Consider the following 27,823-nt stretch of genomic DNA (forward strand, 5'->3'; position numbering starts at 1 on the left):
TTCAAAATCTCATAACTTCATCAATTGTAACTTATAAGTCAGGTAAATATTGTGTCTGTTCAATAAAAAGTCGGATCATTTACAAGTTGAGTCAATTATAGGTCATGTTCATAACAGGTCAGGTTGATAACAAGTTGGGTAATATCAGTTATTTACCAGGTTAATCTCGGGTCCGAGTTCATTTAAGTCGGATACATGCCGGGTTCGATTATCATATTATCGATTCAATTCGAGTTCAGGTCATTCTCAAATCGAGTACAGGTCGGGTCTAAATCTATAATTTTCAGGTTCAACTCAGATTCAACTAAACACCAATTTAGACTCGAGTCAATTTCGAATCACTACCGCTTAGGTCACACACAGTTTTGACTCTACCGATTTTAGTCAGTTTTATAAGTAATATCAGCTTTTAACGTCCCTAGGGGCTTTCGCCAAGTCACCAACAATTAAAAGTATAGGCTTTGGCATTTAATTGACGCCAAGTAATGGCGCACACATATATATATATTCACGAACCAACTTAACTTAATAGTTAAAGGAATCGTTATTGTTATAAGAGATTACAAATTTAAACACCACTAGTTGTAACATGGTTCTAACGGACTTGAGTAATTGTTTCTTGTTTTAAACATGAATGTGTTTTGCAGGAATTAGATTCTAAAGGCAATGATGAATGCTGCTCTCCCTCTTAAAAATTTTAAATTATCATATATTTAAAAAAAAATTATCGATAATTTGTTTTCATCCCTCTAGAATTATATAAGTTCAAATTTTCTTAAAATTATAGAAATTTCCTTAACATAAAATTTTACGTTTGCCTCATTCTGGAAGGAGGATTAAAGCATAACTTGGTTGAAACAAGCCACGTATCAAGTTTCTCTATGATGATGATATTCAATTTCCTTTTCTATTATTTTCAAATATGCATTTATTAGCTGCACACAGCTTGCAAGGAAAGAGCACAAAAGATTGTTTTCAAAACAACAAAAGTTTGGCACAAACCTGCTGATACATGGCATTTTTTTTCTAGCAGAATCTCGAGAAGATTTATGCTACCAAAACTCATCTTCTGATGATCAGAATTTCTGAAATTCCATGTGTTTGGAAAGAAAATAATCTTCTTGTTGTACTTATTGCACATAAAACACACAATAAAAGCTGCAACATAACTTTAATTAGCTAAATTACCAATTGGAAGAAAGGGACATCCTCTTGCTTCACACCTCCATAAAGCAAGCTTCTTCACCAGTAAAAAAACGCCGTTATCAACCCACCTGTTTTTAATGCAAAAGATAAGCACACGCAACAGAACACCTAATTTGTTTATATGATATATGAAAACAAAGTAAAGATTTTAAGAAAGAAATTGCCACACTTTTTTTACCTGTGTTTAATTGACAGCCTCAACATTCTGATTTATGAGTAAACATGCCTTTGCAAATTGCCCTGAAATCATCTATTCTTCCAGATAATGTCGTAGTGTCCGAAACCAGCCTCTTTTCCAACATATGTACTTGTTACGAATGTTATGTGGAGTCGTCTTTGAGGCAGACCCTTCCGTTACCTTGATAAACCATTATGAAAAGTGAAATGTACAACAAAAATATTGATGTCTCATGTCATTTTCGTGAAGGCACAAGAGAAAACATATCTGTAGCCATTTACATAAATGCTGATATTTGTCCTCCCCATTTTTAGTTTGCTTATGAGCAGCTTGTTACCTTCCACATCAACCTTATGTTATATAAGTTAAGAGTTTCCATATTATGCCATTTATTATATAAAAAAATGGAGTTAAATAGGATGAAGGATTGTAGGGTGTATACCTCTGATTTGGAATGAACAAATTGCTTTGAATCAACGAAGAAACCAGTAGTCATCTTAGGATAATATTTTATTTTCAAATCCCCCAAACCCGGAAATTCGAAATGATATCCCTTGGGACAAAAGTCAATGAGGCATGGCAGTCCTTCAAGTTTTATCCATTCCAATTTATCAAACTTTATCTCCTTAGTTTTTCACTTCCGTTACATCTTCTACTTCAAATATTTGTTCCAATTTAGAGTTCCGTTATATTCTGAGAAGTGTAAGTCCTTGAAGAGAAGTAGCAGATCCAAGAGGAAACAGACTTTTCAAATGGTTTCTCTCTTGTTTGTTATACAGACGTAGACTGAGCTGCTTCTGTTGATGATCGCAGGTCTAAAACTGGTTATTGTGTTTATTTGGGTGGAAATTTAATTACATGGTGTTCTAAGAGACAGTCCGTAGTTTCTCGATCCACCTCAGAGGCCAAATACATGAGTTTTGCTAATTCTGTTGCTGAGTTGATCTGGGTTGAGCAGCTGCTAGCTGAAATTGGCATTATTGTACACAGGAAACGTATTGTGTGGTGTGATAACACTTCCACCGTGTCTATGTCTGTTAATCCTACACATCATACTCGAATTAAGCATGTAGAGATTGATATGCACTTTGTTCGAGAAAAAGTTCTTGCAGGAAAGCTTCTTGTCAATTTTCTTCCTTCTTCTGAACAAGTCGCTGATCTGCTCACCAAACCCTTGCCTTCTGCAGTGTTTCCTCATATGCGAGACAGACTTGGAGTTGTGAATCTTGACAGATGTCTTGAAAGGGTGAAAAAGGAAAACGAGGAGAATGATAGAGTATACACGTAAGCTATTAAACCAGGCTGGTAGGTTGCTGTGGTGGTTAGCAATAGGGTTCAGATTAGTTGGGTTGGTTAGCCTTAATCAGGCCATATAAATATGTAAATGTGATGGGCTTTAAAGAGATACAGTAATAAAATCAGAGTATTATCTTCTAAAGTCAAGGAATTTCATCCTCTAGTCAAAATCCCTATATCCTTTGATGTTCGTAGCTTTATATCTTTGATAGTTACTATTCATGCTTGTTCGTTGAATTCTATCACTTACAACCATTCTAAACTTACTCATATATATATTAATACAATGTAATACTTACTAAACCCTATATATAAAACCCTTAAATGTATTTATTTATTTATAGCTAAAAGATAACTCAATAATTCAAATTTAATTTAATACGAAAATGTGTGTTTACAATACTCAAATTATTTTATAGTTAAAAAGGCTTAATTATAAAATAAGTTTACAAATTATACATTTTTTATGAATAGATGCCTAAACTATTTTTTTTGAGAGATTTAGGTGTCTAACATTACAAACGTTACCACTTTAGGTGTCCGGACCGTAATTGCCATTAGTTTTCTCTGTTAAGTGACACATGTCACATTCTAGTAATTTTGAATTTTTAAAATTAAAAATATTATCATTTAAAAAAAAACTCTAATTTCTCTTAAATTACAAAAAACCCAAATTCAAAAAAAAAAATCCTAAATCCCTAACCCATTGCCTCTGCATTTTTAGCCACGAACATCGTCGCTAACGTAATCATTGACATCCTCTTAGTCATATGCCATTGTAGTTATCATCGATTGACCATTAGAATCGCGTGGGATCACGATTTTAATCCTAAGGTTCACGGGTACAAAACATCAATTGACCATTGATCGGTCATGATTTTATAGGGGTATTGATCGTCGGTAGAAGTGAGATCAGGTGGAGCTTTGTCGACGGCAAAGGGTCATGGTCGACGTGGGTTTAGGGGTTGAAATGAAGATTTTAAAAATTTTGGGGCTATTTCAATTTTTTGGTTTTTTTGGAATACAAGTATAATTTTAATTTTTTAATTTTAAATAAATTTTTTTTAAATTATGTGGCACATATCAATTAACGAAGGAAATTAACGGCGTTTACGGTCTAAACATCTAAAGTGATAATGTTTGTAACGTTAAACATATAATCATTCAAAAAATAATTTAGGCACATATTCGTGAAAAACCATATAGTTTGGTCACTTATTTTATAAATAAACCTAAAAAAAGAATACTCAAATTCCACTAAAATCAAAGTTTATTTAAAATTTGACATCATCCCGTGAACCAAGCAATCTCGATGTTAAATGAATTATTGTCATTTTTTGAGGTTCTGATCTCTAACACCAAAAAATACCAAGAATTTGACCGTTAAATATTAAATAGTTGAGTAATCTTAAGTATCCTTCCCGTGTTAATAAAAAAAATTGACATCATCCTACACGAATCTTCTCCAAAGCCAGTGCTCTCTCCAAACTAATTCCATTTGTTCAACAGGCAGATTCTTAGTCTCCGGTAAAAAGAAGCAGACGAACGCCGTCATCGCAGCCACCCATGGCCCGAAAAAGTAAAAAATCCCCGACTTCATGTGGCTAAGCATGGCCAGGAAAGTTTGTCCAACCACAAAACACAGCAAAAATCCCATCGAAACCGTAATACTTTGCCCGGCAGATCGAAACACCAATGGATAAATCTCACTCGGGACCAACCATCCCAATGGACCCCAAGACAATGCAAACCCCGCAACATATATGCATATCAGAACCAAAACCAGGTAAGCACAGCCATGGCTTAGGCCACCTTCGTCACTCAGCTTCGCTGCCAAGATTCCTCCCACTACTAATTGTGGCACCAGAATTAGAGCTCCACCGAGCATGAACAAACTTCTTCTTCCTAATTTATCAACTACAAGCATGGATGTCGATATCAAGGACAATCCCACCACGCCGGTCACGACTGTCGAGAGTAGCGAGATGCTTTCGCCCTGGCTGTTGAAAAGCAGCGGAGCACAGAATGTGATCACATTGATGCCTGTCATTTGTTGGAAAACTGGTATGGCTATTGACATCACAAATTGAGGTCTGTGTTTTCTTTGTATAACTTTATTGAATGGGCTGTCCATTTTTTTTGAGGTTGAGCTTGCTTTGATGAGATCATCGAGTTCTGCTTCAACGTTAATGGTTCCTCGTATACGATGCAGAACACGTTTTGCCTTTTGGTGATTGTCTGTGCTTTGCTGAATTAAGCTGTTGGGTGTTTCTGGGAGAAGGAATGTGCTTAGTGTTATTATTGAAGCTGGTACGGCCGCCATGGTTAGGGAAATACGCCACCCCCAACCGCCATTGATCTTTTCAGTGAAGTAGTTAGTAAGGTAAGCGGAAAGTACTCCAATGGTAACACCAGCTTTGAAACCAATATTCAATGCTCCTCGGTGTCTTCGAAGCGCCATTTCAGAGATATATAAACAACCTGTGGAAAAAGTAAATTATGATTAGGAAAAAGAAACACTTCATAGTGAAATGATTATGATTCATCTACCTGGTTGGTAAATCCGATCCCTACTCCAAGCAGGACTCGGCCGAATATCAGCATGTAAATATTGAAAGCAGCGCCACCAAGGGCGGAACCAGCTAGGAATGAAGCTCCTCCGACGAGGATCGATGCTTTGCGGCCGAAGGTTGTAGTGAGAGATGATGCAAAGAAGCAAAAATGGCAGATATGTACAGGGAAGAAGTAAACAAGGTTATGCGTTGGCTATCAAATTTGCAGAAATTACAGACTTCGGTGTGTTGTTTCATGTTTCTGAACACCATTGGGAAGAATTCTTTGAGAAATGGCTCCATAGAACTCACGCCACCTTCACACAACCCACGTCAATCTAAGTTCTCTTTAGAAACAAGTAAAAATACAACATTTTTAACAATATAAAACATAAGCCTTAGTGAAAGGTACCGAAACAAACCAGAAACTTCTAGATCATAACCAAATAGAACACCTCCAATGGAAGCCATCAAGCATAAGAGAACAAGCAGCGGGGTGATCCTGCCATTGTATTGTGCAGTTCCACTAGTAATTTGAAGCGCAGTAGCCATGTCTAATGTCTTTGCCTGCTCCAAATCCAAATGAGAACAAACAGATGAGAAATACGGTTTTCAAGTTGAAACGGAGGCAATTCTAAACGAATATAATGACTGATTGCATGTCTTGCTAGTGGTGGCTGGAAATTATTGCAAGACATCGAAGTCCAGTGTTGGAAAATGTTTCCTTTCACTCATGATTATTGTGATATCGTACACGTATGGTTGTATGTTGTCACACATACCAACCACACCTGTATTTACCCTACACAAAAACTTTAATGACCTTTATAATGGACGAAGCTATGCTCGGTTTGGGACCACTGCCTCCTATTTTTCATTATTAAAAAAATATATTAATGAATATTAAATTAAGGTTCTAAATTTAGTTTATTTTATTTTAATTTTATCTTTTTATTTTTATAAATAAATTCATTGTGCAAGTTAGTAATTTGTTAAAGTTCTAATGATAGTTAATCATCTTCTTTCTCCATTCATGCCACCCACCATAGACAAACCCTAGGGTTTGCGTTAAGTGCATACATACCAGGGGAAAATTTTCAAATCGATTTTTCCATCGATCCGACCATCCGATTTCAATTCCGTCTTCACCATTACGATCTTTAAATTTCTATATTTCCAACGAATATATGTTTGTCGAAATCTGAGTTTGAATCACCTCTGAACTGCCCACATCAATAACTAAGTTCAATCTTTTAATTACATGTTTTGTCTTCTATTACCCTTGTCTTTATTTTGTTCAACTTCTTTATTACCCTTATTTTCATTTTCTTATCTTTGTTTCTCTGTCATAAATATAACAAACAAAACTCTTGTCTAATCTAGCTGTCGCCCACCTTGTTCCTTCACATCGTCTCGTTTTCTTCATCGAGTCTAGAGCTTTCTAGGTTCGATTCCTCAATTCGAGCAACATTCATATTTTCCACTACCGATTCTCTATCGCTAAAGGGCAATAATAATATTTCAATAAACTTATTTTCCTAGTTAACTCATTGCTCATCAGAAAATAGATGTGACTTTTTGTAATTTATGAACCATGACATGTAATCCTTTAAAGATCATCATATCAAGACTCAAAATAAATTGGTAATCGGGCATACAATCACATTGTATGTTTCACACCACTAATAATTTTATGTGTTTCACCCTCAATTTCAACTTTTTTCTTCACCTCTTTCAATCCTATGTAAGTTGTCCAGGTTAGTAACTGATTACATATCATTCTATATTACTCAACAATTGTGTCATGCTATATTTTCAATGGACTACTCATGTTATGCGATTCAAGCTCTCAATTCATGATTACATATGATATCCAAATAAACCATAGAAGAAAAAATATTTTTATTATATCAATAGTGAACTTATTAATGAATTTTTAATTAATATGGTGGTTGTAATAGTATGAATTTTTGAGTCAATGTATGAAAGTTAACCTAAAATAACTTTAAACTGATTTGGAGTATATTTGAACCTTTGAAACAAGTTGAGACCCTCTGGATACAACTAGGTCCATTTAGGCCAAGAAAATGAAGAAAATTGTAAAGAGGCTAAATGTAAATGTAATTTGTATACATTTTGATAATATATGGAAATCAGAAGTATTTTCAACATGGTATCAACCTAATCTCGGTCATTCATCTTTTTCTTCTTTCATTTTTTGGCACTCCTTTTTTGTTTTCTTTTCATTCCACTCACTTTCGATCAGTTTCACTTGTTCCCCAATTTCATTCCCTTTTTCCTTTCACAAATGTCTTCTGTCGAGGAGATCAATTTCACTCACCTATTGTACCTACATCCGTCCGACATGCCTGGGCTTCTGCTTGTCTCTCAGCCGCTAGTTGGCTTAGATAATTACAGCATATGGAGTCGTTCGATGAAGATTGCATTGCTGGCCAAGAACAAGCTAGGGTTTATTGATGGTTACTGTCAGCGTAGTGATTACATCGACGCTTTATAGGTGCAATGGGATCGGTGTAATGCGGTCATTCTGTCTAGGATTCTAAACGCCGTTAGCAAGGATTTATCAGCTGGGCTGGTGTTTGCCTCCAGTGTTACCTCTGTTTGGAGTGATTTACAGGAAAGGTTTGATAAGGTAGATGGCTCTCGTATCTTTTTTTTTGCATCTAGAAATTGCTACGATTTGTCAAGGTGAATCTACTGTTTCTGGATTCTTCACTCATTTGAAGATGTTATGGGATGAATACGAGTCCTTGATTCCCTTCACTGCTTGTGATTGTGAAGTTTCCCAGCAGAACATGAATCATCTCATTCAGCAGAAACTATTTCAGTTCTTGATGGGTTTAAATGACTCATATCAGCAATTCAGAGTCAGATTTTGCTCATGCAATATCTGCCAACGGTGAATCAAGCCTATTCTATGTTGATTCAAGAAGAGTCTCAAAGGTCTCATCTCTCTGTGGTTGCTGCACCTGATACGATGGCCTTATTCTCTAATTCTATTGCTTCTTCTGAATGCAAACGGATTTGTGGAGCTTGTGATTACTGCAAGATTAAAGGCCACAAGAAGGATCAATGCTATCGATTGATCAGATTTCCTCCGAATTATAAGTTCACTAAAAAGAAAGGAGTTTGCAGTGTTGTGGCAAACTCGAGCGTTTCTGTTGATTATGTGCCTACTTCCACTCATTCTAATTCTATTCCTTCTGTTCCAGTGTTCACTCAAGAGGAATATGATCAAATTCTGCAGCTATTGAACAAGTCACCCTTTGCAGACTCTACTGTTAATCTTGTGGGTATCTTTGTTATCAGTTGTTTACAATCTAATGCTTCGCTTAAATGGATTATTAACACAGGAGCAACATACCATATTTTATTTGATTTTAAGAGCTTGGATTGTCCTACTCCTTGTGATTCCTCTACACATTTCATAAATCTTCCTGATGGTAAACATGTTCCTGTTACTCACCTTGGTTCCTATTTTCTTACTTCAGAATATAGACTTGACAATGTCCTCTTTGTTACACAGTTTCAACACAACTTACTTTCAGTATCTTGGCTTACTCGTGACCTTGGTTGCTTCCTCACCTTTTTTCCTGATTTCTGTCTCCTACAAGATCTCTCCACTGGAAAGATGAAGGGGATTGGTAGAGAATCTAGAGGCTTGTATTTTTTTGAGTCTTCTTATTTTGATTCTGGTTTGCCTGTTCTTCAATCTCCTACTTTAAATCAATTTTCTTTTACTGCTTTTTGTATGGCTTCTGCCAGATCGGATACTTGTATTTGGCATTCTAGATTAGGGCATGCTGCATTTTCTAAGATGAATAAAATAGATTTTTTTGCAAACAATTAAATTTCAGCAAGTTTTGGTTCACAAATGCTCTGTTTTTCCTTTAGCTAAACAAACTAGGTTACCTTTCCATGTGAGCACTTCTAGGTCATCTGTCCCATTTTAGCTTATTCATATTGATTTGTGGGGTGTATATAGGGTTTCTACACATAGTGGTCATCGATTCTTTTTAACTATTGTTGATGATCATACTAGGATGACTTGGTTATATCTATTGAAGCATAAAAATGATGCTCTTTCATCCCTCAAACAATTTTTTTCTTTGGTTCAAACTCAATTATCTCATCTCAAAGTGTTTGGTTGTTTATGTTATGCAAAGCCACACTATAGTGATAAGTTCTCTTCAAGAGCTATGCCTTCTGTAATCTTTGGTTATTCTTATACTCAAAAAGGTTACATTCTCTTCAATCTTGAATTAAAAACTTTTTTGTTAACCGAGATGTTATCTTTCATGAAGATGTCTTTCCTTTTAAGTTTTCCTCTTCTGCTCATTATTTTTTTTCCTCCTAATCCTATCATTTCTGATTCTGACTTTTTATAACTTTCATTCCCTTCACCAATTAGTTCAACTTCTTCTTCAGATTCTGTTTTACCACCAAATTCTTCAGAACTTTATAATGCTCCTTTATCCCCTAGTTCAGTAGATATTCCCAATGCTTCAGCAGATATAGCTACAGTATTATTCCTCCTGTTTCTGTTCCTAGTACTGTATCTACTAGGGTATCTTCTAGAGTTTCTAAACCTCCATCTTGGTTGAATGATTATGTTCATACCTACCAATCCACTTCTCTTCCAGCTCAGTATCTTATCTCTAACCATGTTTCTTATTCTTATTTACAACCTCATACAAGTCCTTTATATTTTCTATTTCTCATACCCTTGAACCCAAAAATTTTCAAGAAGCTCAATCTTATTCTTGATGTGTTAAAGCAATGCAGAAGGAAATTCATGCTCTTGAATTAAATAAAAATTGGTCTCTTGTTCCTTTGCCTCCAGGAAAAGTGTGCATTGTGTGTAAATGGGTGTTTAGAGTAAAATTCAAAGCCTCGGGAGAAGTTGAGAGGTTCAAGGCAAGACTTGTGGATAAGGTTATAATAAGAGAGAATGAGTTGACTTTGCAGATACATTCTCTCATGTTGCTAAACTTACAACTGTTCGTTTTGTTCTTGCTCTTGCTGTCATTTTTTATTGGCCTTTATGGCAGATGGATGTTCATAATGCTTTTTTGCAAGGAGACTTACATGAAAAAATTTATATGGAATTGCCTCAAGGGTTTTGTAGTTAGGGGGAGAATGTGATATGTAGACTACAAAAGTCTCTTTATGGTTTAAAGCAAGCCTCAAGATAGTGGAATGCTAAACTTACAAAGTCCCTACTTTTAGTAGGATATGATCAGAGTAGATATGATTATTCTTTATTTTCTAAGAAGCATGGGACTAATATTGTGATACTTTTAGTCTATGTTGATGATTTGATGTTTACTGGAAATGATGTGAAGATGATTGTAGAATTGAAAGAAGTTTTGCATAGGAGTTTCAAAATGAAAGACTTGGGTGAGTTGAAATATTTTCTTGGTCTAGAAGTTTTGAGATCAAAGGAATGAATACTTCTAAATCAGAGGAAATGTGCTCTTGAGCTTATTCAAGATACTGGAATTGGTAGTGCAAAGCCTGCTACAACACCTTTAGAGCAGAATACTAAGTTCACTACAGTGGACTATGATAGTTCATTTTAGCAACATCAGAATCAAGAGAAATATCATTTAGCTGACAAAGCAGAATTTCAGAGGTTTATTGGAAGGTTGATGTATTTAACACATACAAGACCAGATATAGCTTTTTCAGTTCAAAATTTAAGTCAATTTATGCATCAACCCAAAAGGGAACACATGGAAGCAGCTCTTAGAGTGGTGAGATACGTTAAGAAGAATCCTGGTTTAAAAATTATATTGAAGGTTTCGAGCAGTTGTCAGCTTATAGTAAGTTGTGACTCAGACTGGGCAACTTGTCCCATGACAAGAAAATTAGTAACAAGATTTCGTATTAAGCTAGGAGAATCATTGGTTTCATGGAAATCTAAAAAACAGAATACTATTGCAAGGTCATTAGCAGAAGCTGAGTACAGGAGTATGGCCATAACAGCTTCAGAGCTTGTTTGGCTGAAAGGGCTGCTAAAAGAACTTGGAGTCAACAATGATCAGCCAATTAAGGTTTATAGTGACAGTAAGGTTGCTTTACAGATTGCAGCCAATCCAGTGTTTCATGAAAGGACAAAGCACATTGAGATAGATTGTCACTTTATAAGGGAAATGATTCAAAAGGGATTGATTCAGACAGAGTTTGTTCCAACCTCATAACAACAAGCAGACATTTTAACAAAAGCCCTTGGAGTTTCACAACATGAATATTTGTTATCCAAGTTGGGAGTAAAAGATGTATTTTACAACCCAACTTGAGGGGGAGTGTTGATAGTTAGAGATTAGTTAGAAGCAGTTACCTTAGTTTTAATGCTAAATAAATGTAATTTGTATATATTTGATAATATATGGAAATCAGAAGTATTTTCAACAGTAGAGACAAGGAAAAAGTTGGAGGAAATAGAGCTTGGAGTCATCATTTGGTGATTTTGAGTTAAGATGGTATATTCCTAATCATATGATATATCGTAACATTAGTAAGTGTGATGCTTTTTTATTTGGTCACTACAACAAAACTGAGTTTTAACGGCTTTTTTTAGTTATATAGTGGCATTTTTAAGTCCGATAAAAAAACGCTGCAAGAAGCGCTAACCATACCAGCACCGCTAAAGTTAGTGGCGTTTGAGAACAAAAAAAGCCGCAATAGGTCAAGATCTATAGCGGCGTTTTTGGAATAAACGCCTCAAAAGGTCATATCTATAGCGACGTTTTTGGAACAAACGTTGCAAAAGGTCATACCTATAGCGACGTTTTTGGAACAAACGTTGTAAAAGATCATACCTATAGCGGCGTTTTTTGAACAAATGCCGCAAAAGATTGAGATCTATAGCGGCATTTTTAGAACAAACACCGTAAAAGGTTATATCTATAGCGGTGTTTTTAGAACAAACACAACAAAAGGTCATAACTATAGCGGTGTTTTTGGAACAAACGCCGTAAAAGATCGAGATCTATAGAGGCATTTTTGGAACAAATGTCGTAAAAGGTCAGATCTATAGCGGAATTTTTGGAACAAATACCATAAAAGGTCAGATCTATAACGACGTTTTTTTATACAAACGCCGCTAATTACCTTTCTTTAGCTAAGATTAATTTATTTTGCATATTTCAATTCTTCTCTACATCACCTAAATTTAATATCATGTAGCTTTATCTAATTAACAACAATCATACGTTTTAATTAAGACATAAGTTATGCAGAAAAATACTTAACAACAAAATAAATTAAAATTTATAAACTTTAAAATTCAATGTAATGTAGTTTGACATTGTTCTCTAGAATTTAGTCTATGTTCTTTTACTTTTAATTAAAAAAATATTTTTCACTAGAATTTAGTCTTCATTGCTCCTTCGTGGGGAAATGAAGTAAAAAAACAGTTTTCCTTGTTTGATGAAGCATCGTTAAGTTTTTCCTCTGTGTAAACTGTATATAGAGAATCTCTTCATCCATTTCACCAAATAAATCCCCTAGCTCCGGTTCACCAAGAAGACTCCTTGCGCGCTTCAGTGCTTCACTTGAAACAGATAACGACCTTCCACCTACAATATGAAACTTGATTGGAGGTGGCTTGAGAACTGAATCAAACATTAAACAAAAAAAATGTTAAAGTAAAAGAGAGAAGAGTTCACTTGGAGTAACAGTAAAGGCATCATCCTCTTAATCGAGGATATATAATGTTTTTGCAATTGAAGATTCTTTCAATGCCACAGATTTCCCCAATCCAGTTCTAAACATCGGGTATTTATCCACTCCTCTATCATTGTTCTCAATAAGCTTCGAACATTATGCGTACGATCCATGAAATTTGCGAGTACAAAATAAAGATATAGATACAGAAAGATTCAGAGATTATTACCTTGAAGTAGGAGATCATCCATGGAAGGGTATAAAGCAATAGGAGTTCCTTTTGGGTCATCATCGGGTTTCGATGGAAAAAATGGACCGAAAGCCTCCCAACGATAATTTGATCCGTCGTTAGAGCAAATACGCCACATGGACATTCCGACGATAATTTTTCTTACTCTGTCCATACATATGGGTGATCGAGTTACTTAATGCATGTCTTTCTCTATGTCAAGTGTCTTTCTCTCTAGAAATAATTAAAGCATAAATAGTTTTCGAGTGCAAGTAAAATTGAAGATTTGTTCTTTATGATATAACAATCGAACATTTCTTCATTTCAAGTTAGATTTACCATTACTTTTCGGAATTACAAATGATATTGATTCAAGTGGTTTCATCATTCGCCTACTCTTAATCTTCGAATTTTGAATCCTTAACTTGAATTTAAAATCAACTAATTAAATTCAAAATTACAACACAATTATAACAATTGATTAATGTTTCTATTTATAAGTACCAACTAAGGCAAAGATTATGAGAAAAATTCATAATTGCCCACCTTAATTATAAGATGATCTAACTCCTTTCTTTTTTGATAATTCTCTATCAAATTCTTTTGAATTAGTTAATGGGTTCTAAGATTTCGAAATAATATCCTTCTAATCTTATTTTATTTTGACACCCCATTTAACTTATCTCTCTTCTCCCTATTTATTATTATAAAACATTTTAGCTCGCAACGTAAAGGAGTATCTTGAGAAATTAAATATTCCGAAATTAACAATAAACCAAAGCTATCTTAACAAGTAAAACTGTAAAAAAGACTTACAAGAGATGAAACAATGAAATCCTGATTTTCCTTTGAGACACTACAACAAAACATGTTTTACCAGTCAGGAACATATAACAGAAGAAACAACATGCATAACTTACATGATTGTAGAAAGTACTACAACTATTAAGTTATTTTATTATTTCAGTCGTATTTATGATTTTATATTTAAAGAAAGATGGCTAGGATTATAAATTATCCTTACGGTTAAATCTAGGACTTAGATTAAAACTTTATTTGTAACCCTAATATAATAAGCTATAAAATAAATTTAACACCGAATTCATTTTTTTCTTTTAGTTAATAGAAATTAAAAACTAGAGAGTTTTATGTTTTATAGAGTTTACAACTTTATTCATACCTATATTTTAGCCATAGTTCTGATTTGCTGTTGTTTTCTCCCTAAACCACAACGAAGTAGACCAAATTCTATGTACTAAAGTATAAGTTTTCAAGCCTACACTCAGATACATGAATAATAGTTCTGCTCAACCTTTTTACACGTTCATAATTCAGTTTAGTTCATTTAGCTCAGACTCTTTACGTAAGAAATCAAGTTTGCAGTCCTAGTCAGAACTCTCATAACTTTAATTTTAATTGGGCAAGATAAAAGATTACATATTTCTGTCTTAGCCTATAATGAGTAGAAATCAACATATAATCATGCAGAAAAACATAATGAAGTACCTAAAGCTACTATTGTGGTACCAAAACTCTCATAGAGTTAGATATGCAATTAGCCAAATTAGAGGTCTAAGGAGAGAGTCACAGCTACTATTGGTAAGATCGATGTCTTCTATTACGCCCTTAAATCAAACATGAAAAGAAAAGAGAAAACAAAATTTTTTACATCTTCAACTGCTCAATGAAGATAAAGAACAGAAAATCTGAACAGAGACAAAACTACCGTTCAAAACAAGTGCACAACCAAATTTAATCAATAAATGGACAAATGGCCAAGCATACAACAATGTCCTAATATCATATGGTCATTTGTTCAAAACTTGAAACACAATTTATAGGGCAATACAAAATTTCATTTCATTCTTAGAATACTATCTTGGCAATGTTTATTCTCACAAGTGCATGTAATACCACCGAGAAAAAACATCATTCATGTTTTAACAGCATATACGAAAAGAGGAAAAGTTCCTCAATCAAGTTAAATAAAATATTTAGAATACCTTAACATACAGCAGGAATGACAATGTATTCTGCATCAGTAAACTTATGACAACCTAGCAAGAAAACTAAATATGAAACATACTAATATAGATAACAAGATATCCAGAGTCCCTTGTATATTTGAATACAATATATGAAAGGAAATGCAAAAGAGCTACAAAGTTAGTGTTAAACATGTGAATTCTTGAAGGTTAAAGACATGATACCTTGCTGAAGTACTTAGCTAGTGGTGTACTCTGAGAGTGATTCGAATCCAAAAAGGAAAATAACAAATTCATTAACTGCAAACAAACAAGCACCAGTAGAAGCCTACATTAATAAAGACAATGTACAAATTCAAATACAGGGGAATAAAGGGGTCAACTGATGTACAAATTCAAATACACCGGTGTATGGTTGTTTGAGTATGTTGTTTGAAGCCAAATTGATGATATTATTGTTAAACATAGGTTTAACTGATGTTAAATGGGTGTATAGTGCCCTTTTGACATTAAAAATAGAATTTCGTTAAATGTAGCACATATATGTGATTTATGTGTCGAGACGTTTCTCTGCCCTAGCGACGAAGAATGCAAATAGTACACCCCAGAAGGTGTAACTAGTCTCAAAAAAGTAAGTGTTTATCTTCCATGAATCAGATTAAACACCAAATTGTAGAATCGTCACCAATCTTTAAATTCGGTGAGATTGGTCACCAAAATGTCATATTATTTTAATAAAAATTCCTAAGAATAATATTAAAATAATACAACTCGGGTCTGCTTACCAGAAAAATGAGTTCGGGAGTCGATTACGTATGGAAAAGAATTAATATTCCCACAACGCCCAGAATTGGTACCGGTATTTATTAATTAAGTATCTTTGTAGTAATTTATAAATTTATTTTCTAAATAAAAAACTTAATATAAATACGAAATCTTTAATATTAAAACTATATAAATTATGTTAATATGTTATAATAATCTTAAAGTAAAAAACTAGTATTAATTAATTATACTAATAATTAATAATTAATATATAAAATATTAAAATTAATTAACCAATTTGAAATGATACTATAATTATGTACTAATTATATAATGAGAAAATAACCTCAGTGACAAAAAAATCCCATATAATATACGATTTTAACCAACTTTTTCCGGATTTGCCAAAATGACCAACAAAATCGCAATGCGATCGCTAATTCGCAACGCGATCTCCATTATCGCAAATTCGCGTTGCATTTCTCGTTGCGATAGTTGAAAATCGCGTTGCGATGGTCTACAGTGTCGTTGCGATTTTCCCAATTCGCAATGCGAATAAGTAAATCGCAACGCGAATTGGGAAAATCGCAATGCGATACTGACTATCGCAATGCGATACTTACTATCGCAATGCGATAATACAAAATCGCAACGAGATACTGACTTTCGCAACGCGATTCTGACTTTCGCAACGCGATAATACATAATCGCAATGCGATTTTCAAAGCGCCATTAGTATCCTGGCCAAGTATTTTATTTTTAAATTCCAAACACGAATATTAATATATTGGAACACTGAACCGTCCACAGTATATCCCGTAATCGCAACTCATAACCTAAAACCTAAAATCACAACTCAGTCCCATCTCCATCTCTCACTCTCTCACCCATCTCTGACGAAATCCGTCTCCATCTCCGGCGAAATCCGTCTATCTCCATCTCTCAGAGCCCACCCTCACAATCAGAAATGGAAAATCAACCAAATCAACCAACGAGGGTTAGTTTTTTTAATTATTTTCTTTTTGAAATTTTTGCATTATTATTAGGTTTTTCATATTGAAATTGATGATAAGTTTACTGGTAATTTCAATAATAGATTAACCATTTCACTTAGATTGCTTATTAAATCAACCGAGAATCGCAACGCGAAATGCAAATAGCAACGCGATTTTAGTTTCGCGTTGCGATTCTCTCGTTGCGATAGTCAAATTCGCGTTGCGATAGTCATTTTCGTGTTGCGATTTTCATTTTCAGAAACTATTCTTCTTCTGCAAATTGAAACTTGAATGAATTGCATTACTTCAACCAAAAAACAAAGACAAATACGAAATTCACAGTGTTGCAAATTTAAGTTTGAAGAATAAACTACTACTCTTTATGTTTATTATTGTTTTTGGTATATCTTCACAGTGTAGTTTTTGGTATATCTAGCTTAGTATGTTTATTGTTTTTGTAGAACTTTTATTCGGCTCAATTGACCTTAAGAAATAAGTCAGCCTGGCCAAAACAATTGCGTCGAAGCTTTCACCTGCACAAAGAAAATGTTTGAGGATACATGCTTCGGGCCATGGCTGAAAGTACAACATCCCGGTGGAGATGCGATGTTGACACACCTGTTTCTTCAAACCATGACTAGCGATCTACCAGAGACTATACAACGTCGTGATGAAGAGATATGGTTTGATTTTCCACCGACGTATACGTGTTTTGGGCGGGAGGAGTTTTGCTTAATCACCGGTCTACGCTTCGGACACGATGATGTAGGTCGGTACACTAGACACATTACCCGCCCATCATGGCTATCCCGGGTTTTTCTTGAGCTGGAGAGGCCGAATCTACACGTAGAAGACCTGACAAGATTGTTGAATAAGAAAGATGGTTTTACTCGGATGGATGACGTCGACGTTGTCCGAGTATGCCTTCTAATTCTTTTGCATGCCGGCTTTTTAGGCAGAGAGGCCAGACAACCTATTCCAAATGATCTAATCAAATTGGTAGAAGACCTAAATGCGTGGAACCTGTTTCCGTGGGGCTCGTATTTATGGAAAGCTACATGGAATAAGTTATCGTCTGCCTTGGATGATCGAAAAAGTTTGCATGGCGATGGTTCCAAATACACTTTGACAGGCTTTATTAGGCCTTTAAGGTAAGAATTTTATATAATGTTTCCAAAATTATAAGTAATTATTTAACAATTACTAATGTTTGTTATTATATTGTTTGTAGATTTGGATATTTGAGGCCTTTCCCGCCATGAAGACATATGCAATAAAAACTTCAAATGATATTCCCAGGGCTATTTCCTGGAAGAGGAAACAGACCTTGCAATGGGAAGATTTACTACGGTATACGACAATAAATAATGTAAGTTAACATAAATACTACCATATGTTTATAAACAAGTTATTACTAGTACACGTTTAACTTTGTTTGAGCTTTTATATTGTTAGGAGGCCAACACTCCTCTACAGAGGCTGACACCCACGGAAGCTGAGCTTGCACTAATTGGTGGCAAGCTAGTAAGCGTTTTTTTGATGGAACGGTTGATGAGCAGCCTCCACTTCGGGAGCCATCACCTCGCCCAGAGCTATCACCTCACCCAGAGCCATCATCTGATCGACCCGACTATACACCTCCACAACGACATCCATCACCTATTCTGTCACATCATCGAGCCTCTTCTCCACCATCACCGCAAGATAGGCGACCGACAAAGATGCCACGACGTTTATCTCCCTTTTCTCTACCTCCACCTCAACAGGATGAGTTAGGGGAGTTACGTGATGAGGTCAATGCCTTGCGTGAGGAGGTCGGTACTTTACGCAAAGACGATGGTGCATGGCGTGTTGAGGTGTCTACATTACGCGGTGAGGTAGCCGCTCTATGTGAGATGGTAGCATCGTTGCAGAATGAGGTTCATACTCTACGCAACGAGGTAAGTTTAAGATTTTTCATACTCGTAATTCATTCGGTTGTTAGTATTTGTTTTTGTTTTTGTTTTTGTCTTTTGGTTGAAGTAATGCAATCCATTCAAGTTTCAATTTGCAGAAGAAGAATAGTTTACTTTCGCAACATGAAAATGACTATCGCAACGCGGAAATGGCTATCGCAATGCGAAATGAAAATCACAACGATAAAATCGCAATGCGAAATGAAAATCGCAACGACAAAATCGCAATACGAAATGAAAGTCGCAATGCGATTTGTGTTTTGCGTTGCAATTTTGTCGTTGCGATTTGCATTTCGCATTGCGATAGCCATTTCCGCGTTGCGATAGTCATTTTCGCGTTGCGATTTTAAGTTTCGTGTTGCGAAAGTAAACTATTCTTCTTCTGGAAAGTTTATATATGTTGTCCTTTTAAATGTTTATATAAGTGCTTACTTCTGGAATGTTATCTGAGCATTTTGTGAACTATGATAGAATAATGACTTGGTGAATACAATGCTAGTTTGAAACATATTTGTCTTTGTTTAATATCATGTCTGTTTATTTACTGATTTATGTATTAATTTTTTTTAGCGGCCCGATAAGGTGGATGCTTTACGTCGGGTTTTCCTTGCACGACGGAGTTCACGCATCAGACGGCGGACGTGCTATTACGTCTCCGTTCACCCCAATGGTGCGAAGACTCCGCAAGAAGAAGCCCGACTCACCTGTCATCCCTCAAGAGTCCCCTCCAATCGTTCAAGAGGCCCCTATCCTCCCTCAAGAGTCCCCCCCACCGTTCAAGAGGCCACTGTCATCGTTGAAGAGGTCCCTCCCACCATTCCAGAGCCCGATTCACATGGGGTAATATCGAAGTATTGAGAAACCCCCGGTTTCGGACATGATGGATGAGAGTTGGCTCTCGTATGAGTTACCGGCTAGTACCCTTCCGGTATCTGAAGTGGAGAGGAGACAATTACCGGAAACAATTGTGGATAATACCCTTTGGGCTAAGACCGCAGTTGATTTTTATCTACATGAGCGGAGCCAAGGGTGTTACACTGACATAAGCAAACTCAACGATGAAATGTTTTTGTTGCTTGATCGGTCTTGGTGGGGTGGCTATTAGGGGTTGAAGACAGTGGCTATTTCGATGGGGAGGTAAGTCTTATATTTGACTTATATGATTTTGATTAATTTTTTAAAAATAATGTAATTCACTATATATGTCTTTTTTTTGTAAACAGCATCGATGCGTGGGTGTCACGTCTTCTAAAATAAGGAAGCTTAGGAAAAATAAAAAAAAATTCGTGATATACAATAATGCCGGCGGCTTTCACGCAGTTCACTTGAAATCAACGAGAGAATCATTTTCGTTGGGCAACGGACAAGCTAAACTTTATCCTGCATGGTGGGAGGTCGATAAGGTTAGTGTTATTTTTTAAATTTTTTAAAGGTGTTCATAAATAAGTGCGCAAATAAATGAATTATTACTTATGATTGCAGGTGTTTATCCCTGTTTGGAACGTCGTCATTGGCTTCTCGTCCAACTTCAGCTCCATCCCTGAAGATAATATATACAGCATGATAAATTACATCACTGTCTGATTGAGAGATATTATCAAGGGATGGAGCTCTCATTTGGCTAAATTCTTAGATGGGATTAATTATTGGACTCATTCTGGACACAAGAAGCCAAAGAAGTTCAATGTCACAGTTGTCAGAGACGAGACCGTGCCACAATAATCGCCGGGAGGCAGAGGGGATTATGGTCCTCTCGTATGCATGTGCTTGGCGCGTTTGATGACGGGAAGCACAGAGTTTCTACCTCCCACCGTAGAGATAGAGCTGTAGTAGTTGTGGTTTTGGCATTATATGCTAGAGCGATATATTCTGACGCTGCCTACCTGCATCCGCGTTATGAAAGTATCCATTGTTAATTGGTAAGTCAAATGCAAGTTTTGTTAACATATATGCTCCTTTTGGTTTGAAAATGTTTGGTTAGTACCTATAATTCAATAATTTGCTGTTTATAGGTTTTAGATGTGTAGGAAGTCTTGTTTGAGCAAATGTTTGGTTTTTGCAGGTTAATCCTTAAGTGAGCTGCGTGAAATGGATGTACGGGTGCAAAAGTTGATTCATTGATTCAATAATGATGAGAAAATAAGAATTATTATTATTTTGATTGTTTAATTGATTTGTAAAAATGATTTGTAAATGTTGATTGTTTAATTAGTGTACAATTCTTATTTGTTCTTGTTTAATTGATTGAAATGTAATAGTTGATTTGTTGATTTTCAATCTGCATTATGTTGAAGGCAAAACAGACTATCGCAACACGAAACTGACTATCGTAACGAGAAAATCGCAACGAGAAAATCGCAATGCGATTTTCATTTCGCATTGCGCTTTTCTAGTTGCGATAGCCATTTTCGCGTTGCGATTTTTCATTTCGAATTGCGATAGCCATTTTCACTTTGCGATAGCCATTTTCGCGTTGCGATTTCCCCGTTGCGATAGTAAAATGAATGTCTAATAAGTGATAACAACTGAACAGATCATAGCAATGTTCAAACTCAAGTTACTATACATGCCTAACTGAAAATGTTAAAAGTACACACATAAAATACATAATACAACGTTTGCATTTAAAAATCACCTAAGTTAACAGTCCCAAAAGGTGAAGCCGGTTGTGATTGGGATTTTGAAGATGATTGCGATTTTCAGAATCTCGTTGCGAAAGTCAGAATCTTGTTGCGATTTTGTATTATCTCGTTGCGATAGTCAGTATCGCATTGCGATTTTCCAAATTCGCATTGCGATATACTTATTCGCATTGCGAATTAGGAAAATCGCAACGCGATACTTACTTCGCAACGAGAATACAGAATCGCAATGCGATTTTCAAAGTTCGCAATAGGTTTTAGTTTCGCAACACAAATTTTTGTGTATATCTACGCAGAAGCAACAACTCAGAACCTAAATCCCTAAATCGCAACTCATTCCATCTCCATCTATCACTCTCTCCGACGACATCCCTATCCGTTCCTACATCCTTCCCCATCCGGCAACAGGTCTTAGTTTCGCAGCTCGTTTGTTTAGTAAATTAATTTACAACCATGAAATCATCTAATGTTGATCATGTTTGGATAGATTTGTGTTTTGGAGGGTCATGGGAGAATGTTCATGGTGTTTTACAATATATGCCTTTACCATGAATCTTCAACTAAAACTGTCATTAAAAAAGTTAACTTATGAAACTCTAATGTTACGTGTTTCAAAGAAATTGAATTTAGAGCCCTAAGTGGATTTAGGCTATCTTATCAGAGGAATGGTAAAGTTTATTTGTTAACCGACAATGAAGATGTTGAACGATTCATTGCTTACATAGTGTTTCAAGTGATGTTACATTGTATGTTGTTGAACCTAGAAGTAGTATTGTTGGGTTAGTACGGTAGTAATCAACTAAGTTTTTCTCAAAACCCACAACCTTTCTCTAATCCAAATCCCAATCAACTTTCAGCACCAAATTCTGATTTTCGTATTGACCAATTAGACGATGATGAGCCAACAGAAAAAATTGTGAGTACTAGTCAGTATTCGAAATTTGATCTTGGTCAATACCCAGACTTTGATTGGTCAATACTCGGATTTTGATGATGTTCAGAAGAAGAAACAACCCTACGTGTAATGATTTTGATATTGGTCAATACCCCGAATTTTGATGATGAAACAACTGTTGCCGAGGAAGATGTTGTTGATGATAATGAGGAGGAAGTGGAGGCTGTGAATGAACATGTTGAACATCCATTTGTAATTCATATAATCCTGAAGAAAAAGAAGAAGAAAAAAGAAGAAGAAAAAGTCCCCGAAGAAAAGAAAATGCCACGGGAGTATAACTGGAATATGCCAGAATTACTTCAGATACCGGAAGAAGTTGGTAAAGAAAGCAGTTGATTGTTACACAAAAGTTTCGTATCAAGAAAGATGATTGTTTTGATACAAAGGAAGACTTGAAGATAGCTTTGTATACGAAATGTGTGGAAGATGGCTATCAACTAAAAGTTAACAAATCAAGCAAAGATCGTTTCGAACAAGGTGTATGATTGACAAAACTGTACGTGGCGTATGATTGCAAAGGATAAAAGATTGCGAAATGTTTCAAGTTATGACTTTTATTGATAAACATACATGTTCAAGAACCCAAGTTTTTCCTCACCATAGACAGGCAAACAAAAAGGTGTTGGGTGGTTTTCTGGCTGAGTTAATGTTTTTGAATGGCAGGGTATATCGGGGACATGAAATTATGACTGACATGAATGCTCGGTTCAAGATTAGTATATCATATTCTCAATCTTGGAGAGCCAAATGTTTGCCTTGAATTGTTGAGGGGGTCACCAGAAGCATCGTTTGCCCAACTGCCGGCTTATTGTCACAATTTAAAGCTGAAAAATCCTGGGTCGGTAACTCATATCAAAACAGATAGAGATGGACGCTTTGAGTTGCTGTTTATCGCCATTGGTGCTGCGGTTAGTAAATCAATATAATGTTGACTCATTTCGTTAGTTACATGCATTTCACAGTTAATGATTATATTTCTTGTGTATATTATTTTGTAGATTCGTTCGTTTATTACTTGCATGCGCCCAGTTATTATAATTGACGGAGCACATTTGAAAGGTCGATACCTTGGAGTAACTTATTAGCAGTAGCCATGGATGCTAAATGGATATTGCCAATAGCTTACGGGGTTGGCAAATCTGAAACCTCTGATTCATGGACATGGTTTATGGGGCATCTTAGGGATTGCATAGGTCCTATTAGCAATCTGACATCATATCCGATAGGGAAAACTCATGACACGTGTTAGAAGGTGTTTCCCAGATGTTTTTCATGGACTTGTGGTGTTCATTTGTATAGAAATCTAAAATCAAGGTCTGTGGATAAAAAAGCACAAATGGACATACTGGAAGGCTGTTAAAAGCTTATCGGGAAGTGATTTCATAAGCATATAACTGTTTAAGACGTGTTTTGCCTCAGTGTGCTCAAACACTAGAAGATGTCGGATTTGAAAGATGGTCAAGAGTACATCAACTTGGAGCAAGATATGGTTTCATGACGTCTAATAGTGCAGAATCAATCAACGCTCTAAGTCGTCATTCCCGAAATTAACCCATTACTGTTAATGGAGTTTTTTCGAGCCTCTATTCAACAGTGGTACTACAAGAAAAGAAACCATGCAGGTATTATTTCTTTGAATTCGTAACTTATCATATATTTTACTAAGTATTATTTATTTAAATTTACAGAAACATTGGAACATCGTGTTACACCATGGACTGAAAAAAAGATAACGAAACGTGTTGTGAAGTCAACGTCATGGAGAGTTGAACCATGTTCAAACACTTTGTTTGAAGTACTGGATAATAACTTAAATGGGCTTGTCGATCTAAATGCAAGGACGTGTAGTTGTATGAAATGGCAAACATCTGGTTATCCGTGTGGCCATGTTATAAAGTTGCTCTTCATCTAAACCAAGATGATTCAAGCACATACGCTATGGATTGCTACACTACAGAAGTATATCGACAGACTTATGCCGAGATTGTCTACCCTATTCCACATCCTTCTGAGTGGGACATACCAGATGACTTACAAACAGTTTTGCCACCAGCCATGGACAGAAGGCTACCTGGCCGACCAAAAAGTCACGATCGTATACCGTCTAAGGGTGAAGAGAAGAAAAGATCGACATGTAGTCGCTGCAAGGAAAGTGGTCATACAAGGTTGACATGTGGATCACCAGTGACATCACAATCATCTTTTACTCTACCAAAATATGGATCATCATCAAAATCCAAAGCTCATATGGTGTCAAGAAAAAGGCAATCAAAATCGCAATCATCTTTAAAATCCCAATCACAACTAGCTTCACCTTTTGGGACTGTTAACTTAGGTGATTTTTAAATGCAAACGTTGTATTATGTAGATTTTATGTGTGAACTTTTAAGATTTTCAGTTAGGCATGTATTAGTAACTTGAGTTTGAAAATTGCTATGATCTGTTCAGTTGTTATCACTTAATAGGCAATCATCTTAATGTCTATCGCAACGCGGAAATTACTATCGCAATGCAAAATGAAAATCGCAATGAGAGAATCGCAATGCGAAATGAAAATCACAACGCGAATTTCGCAATGCGAAATGAAAATCGCAACGAGGGAATCGCAATGCGAAATTAAATTCGTGTTCGCGTTGCGATTCCCTCGTTGCGATTTTCATTTCGCGTTGCGATTCTCTCATTGCGATTTTCATTTCGCATTGCGATAGTACTTTTTTCCTTCAACATAATGCAGATTGAAATCAACAAAATCAACCATTACATTTCAATCAATTAAACAAGCACAAATAAGAATTATGTTAACATCAATTAAACAAATCAACTTTTACAAATCACCTTTTACAAATCAATTAAACAATCAAAAAATAAGCAATAATTCTTAGAGAAAATAACACTTCTACTATTGAATCAACTTTTGCAGCCATACATCATTTTCACGCAGCTCACTTCTGAGATTAACCTGCATAAACCAAACATTTGCTCAAACAACACTTTCTACACATCTAAAACCTACAAACAGCAAATTATTGAATTCTAGGTACTTAATCAAACATTTTCAAACCACAAGCCTATAAACATACCAATTGTTTATGGACATTTTTATAACGCGGATGCAGGTAGGCAGCGTCTCGTATATATCGATCTAGCCATATAATGTCGAAACCACAAGCACTGCAGCTCTATCTATATCGGTGGGAGGTATACTTATACTTCCTGTGATCAAACGGTCCAACGCCAAGCATACGAGAGGACCACAATTCCCTCTGGGTCCTTTCGTTTGTTGTGGTGCGGTCTCGTCTCTGCTAACTGTAATATTGAGCTTCTTTGGCTTCTTGTTTCCAGAACGAGTCCAATAATTTATCGCATCCAAGAATTTAGCCAAATAAGAGCTTCATCCCTTAATAATATCTCTTAAATCAGCCAATGATAATTTATCATGCTGTCATATACTATTGCCTTAAGGGATGGGATCTGAAGCTCGACGAGAAGCCAATGGTTACGTTCCAAAACAGGGATAAACACCTGCAATCATAAGTAATAATTCATTCATTTGCGCACTTATTTATGAATACCTTTAAACTCAATCTAAAATAAACACTAACCTTATCGACCTCCCACCATGCAGAATAAAGTTTAGCTTGTCCATTGCCCAACGTAAATGATTCATCTCATTGATTCTTTAAGTGAACGGCGTTAAAAGACGTCGGCATAATTGTATATCGTGTATTTCTTTTATTTTCCTTAAGTTTCCTAATTATTAGAAGACGTGACACCCACGCATCGATATGCTGTTTTACAAAAAAAGACATATATTAGTAACTTACATAAATTTAAAAAAATAATCAAATTAAAATATAAGAAAATATAAGACTTACCCCTCCATCGAATAGCCATTGTCTTCGACCCCTAATAATACGCCCCACCAAGACCGATCAGCAACAAATAGATATCATCGTTGAGCTTGCATATGTCAGTGAACACCCTGGCTTCGCTCATGTAGATAAAAATCAACTGCGGTCTTAGCCCAAAGGGTGTTATCCAGAATTGTGTCCGGTAGTTGTTTCATCTACACTTCAGATACAGGTATGGTACTGGCCGGTAACTCATACGAGAGCCAACTTGAATCCATCATGTCCGGCACGTCAGAGGGTTTCTCAAGAATCCTACATATGACGCCATGTGAATCGGGCTCTTGAATGGTGGGAGGGACCTCTTCAACGATGACAGTGGCCTCTTGAACGGTGGGAGGGGACTCTCGAGGAATGATAGGGGCCTCTTCAATGATAGGAATGGACTCTTGAGGGATGACAGGCGAGTCGGGCTTCTTCTTGCGGTGTCTTCGCACTATTGGGGTATACAGAGACTTAATAGCACGTGCACGCCGTCTGATGCGTGAACTCTGTCGTGCAAGAAAAACCCGACGTAAAGCATCCACCTTATCGGTCTGCTAAATAATTAAATACAAATATCAGTAAATAAACAGACATGATATTAAACAGTGAAAACAAAGACAAATATATTTCAAACTTTCAACCAAAACAAAACAAAGACAAATACTAACTTCACAGTGTTAAAGAATACACAGTTTAGCAGAATTGGCAGCAACCGAATAAATTTACTTCAACCAAAAGACAAAACAAAAAGACAAATACTAACTTCACAGTGTTAATAAACAGTTTAGCATTGGCAGCAACCGAATAAATTTACTAACAATCTAAGTGAAATGGTTAATTTAAGTGAAATTACGAGTAAATTTATCATCAAGTTAAATATGGAAAATCTTAAACTTACCTCGTTGTAGAGTATGAACCTCATTCTGCAACGATACTACCATCTCACGTAGAGCGCAACCTCACCACGTAAAGTAGACACCTCCACGCCATGCCCATCGTTTCGCGTAGAGTACCGATCTCCTCACGCAAGGCATTGACCTCATCATGTAACTCCCTTGACTCATCCCGTGGAGGTGGAGAACAGGAGATAGAAGTCGTGGCATCTTTTCCGGTCGCCTATCATGAGGTGATGGTGGAGAAGAGGCTCGATGATGTGACGGGATAGGTGATGGCTCTCGTTGTAGAGTGTATAGTCGGGTCGATCAGGTGATGGCTCTGTGAGGTGATGGCTCTCGAAGTGGAGGAAGTGGAGACTGCTCATCATTCGTGCCATCAAGAAAACGCTGACTAGCTTGCCACCAATCAGTGGCAAGCTCAGCCTCCGTGGGTGTCAGTCTCATTAATGGAATGTTGGCCTCCTAAAAATATAAAAACTCAAACAAAGTTAAACGTCTACTATTAATAACTTGTTTATATATGATAGTATTTGTGTTAACTTACATTATTTATTGTCGCATCTGGTATTAAGTCTTCCCAATCT

At 36.0% G+C, this 27,823-nt stretch overlaps 1 pseudogene; it reads right to left on the minus strand.

Moving 5' to 3' along the window:
* Positions 1–4,130: 4,130 nt before the first annotated feature.
* On the minus strand, positions 4,131–5,784 carry LOC120124777 (annotated as a pseudogene).
* Between the last annotated feature and the right edge of the window lie 22,039 nt (positions 5,785–27,823).

Source organism: Hibiscus syriacus, unplaced genomic scaffold (assembly GCF_006381635.1).
Source record: "Hibiscus syriacus cultivar Baekdansim isolate YM2019G1 unplaced genomic scaffold, ASM638163v2 tig00110429_pilon, whole genome shotgun sequence".
Classification (NCBI taxonomy): domain Eukaryota; kingdom Viridiplantae; phylum Streptophyta; class Magnoliopsida; order Malvales; family Malvaceae; genus Hibiscus; species Hibiscus syriacus.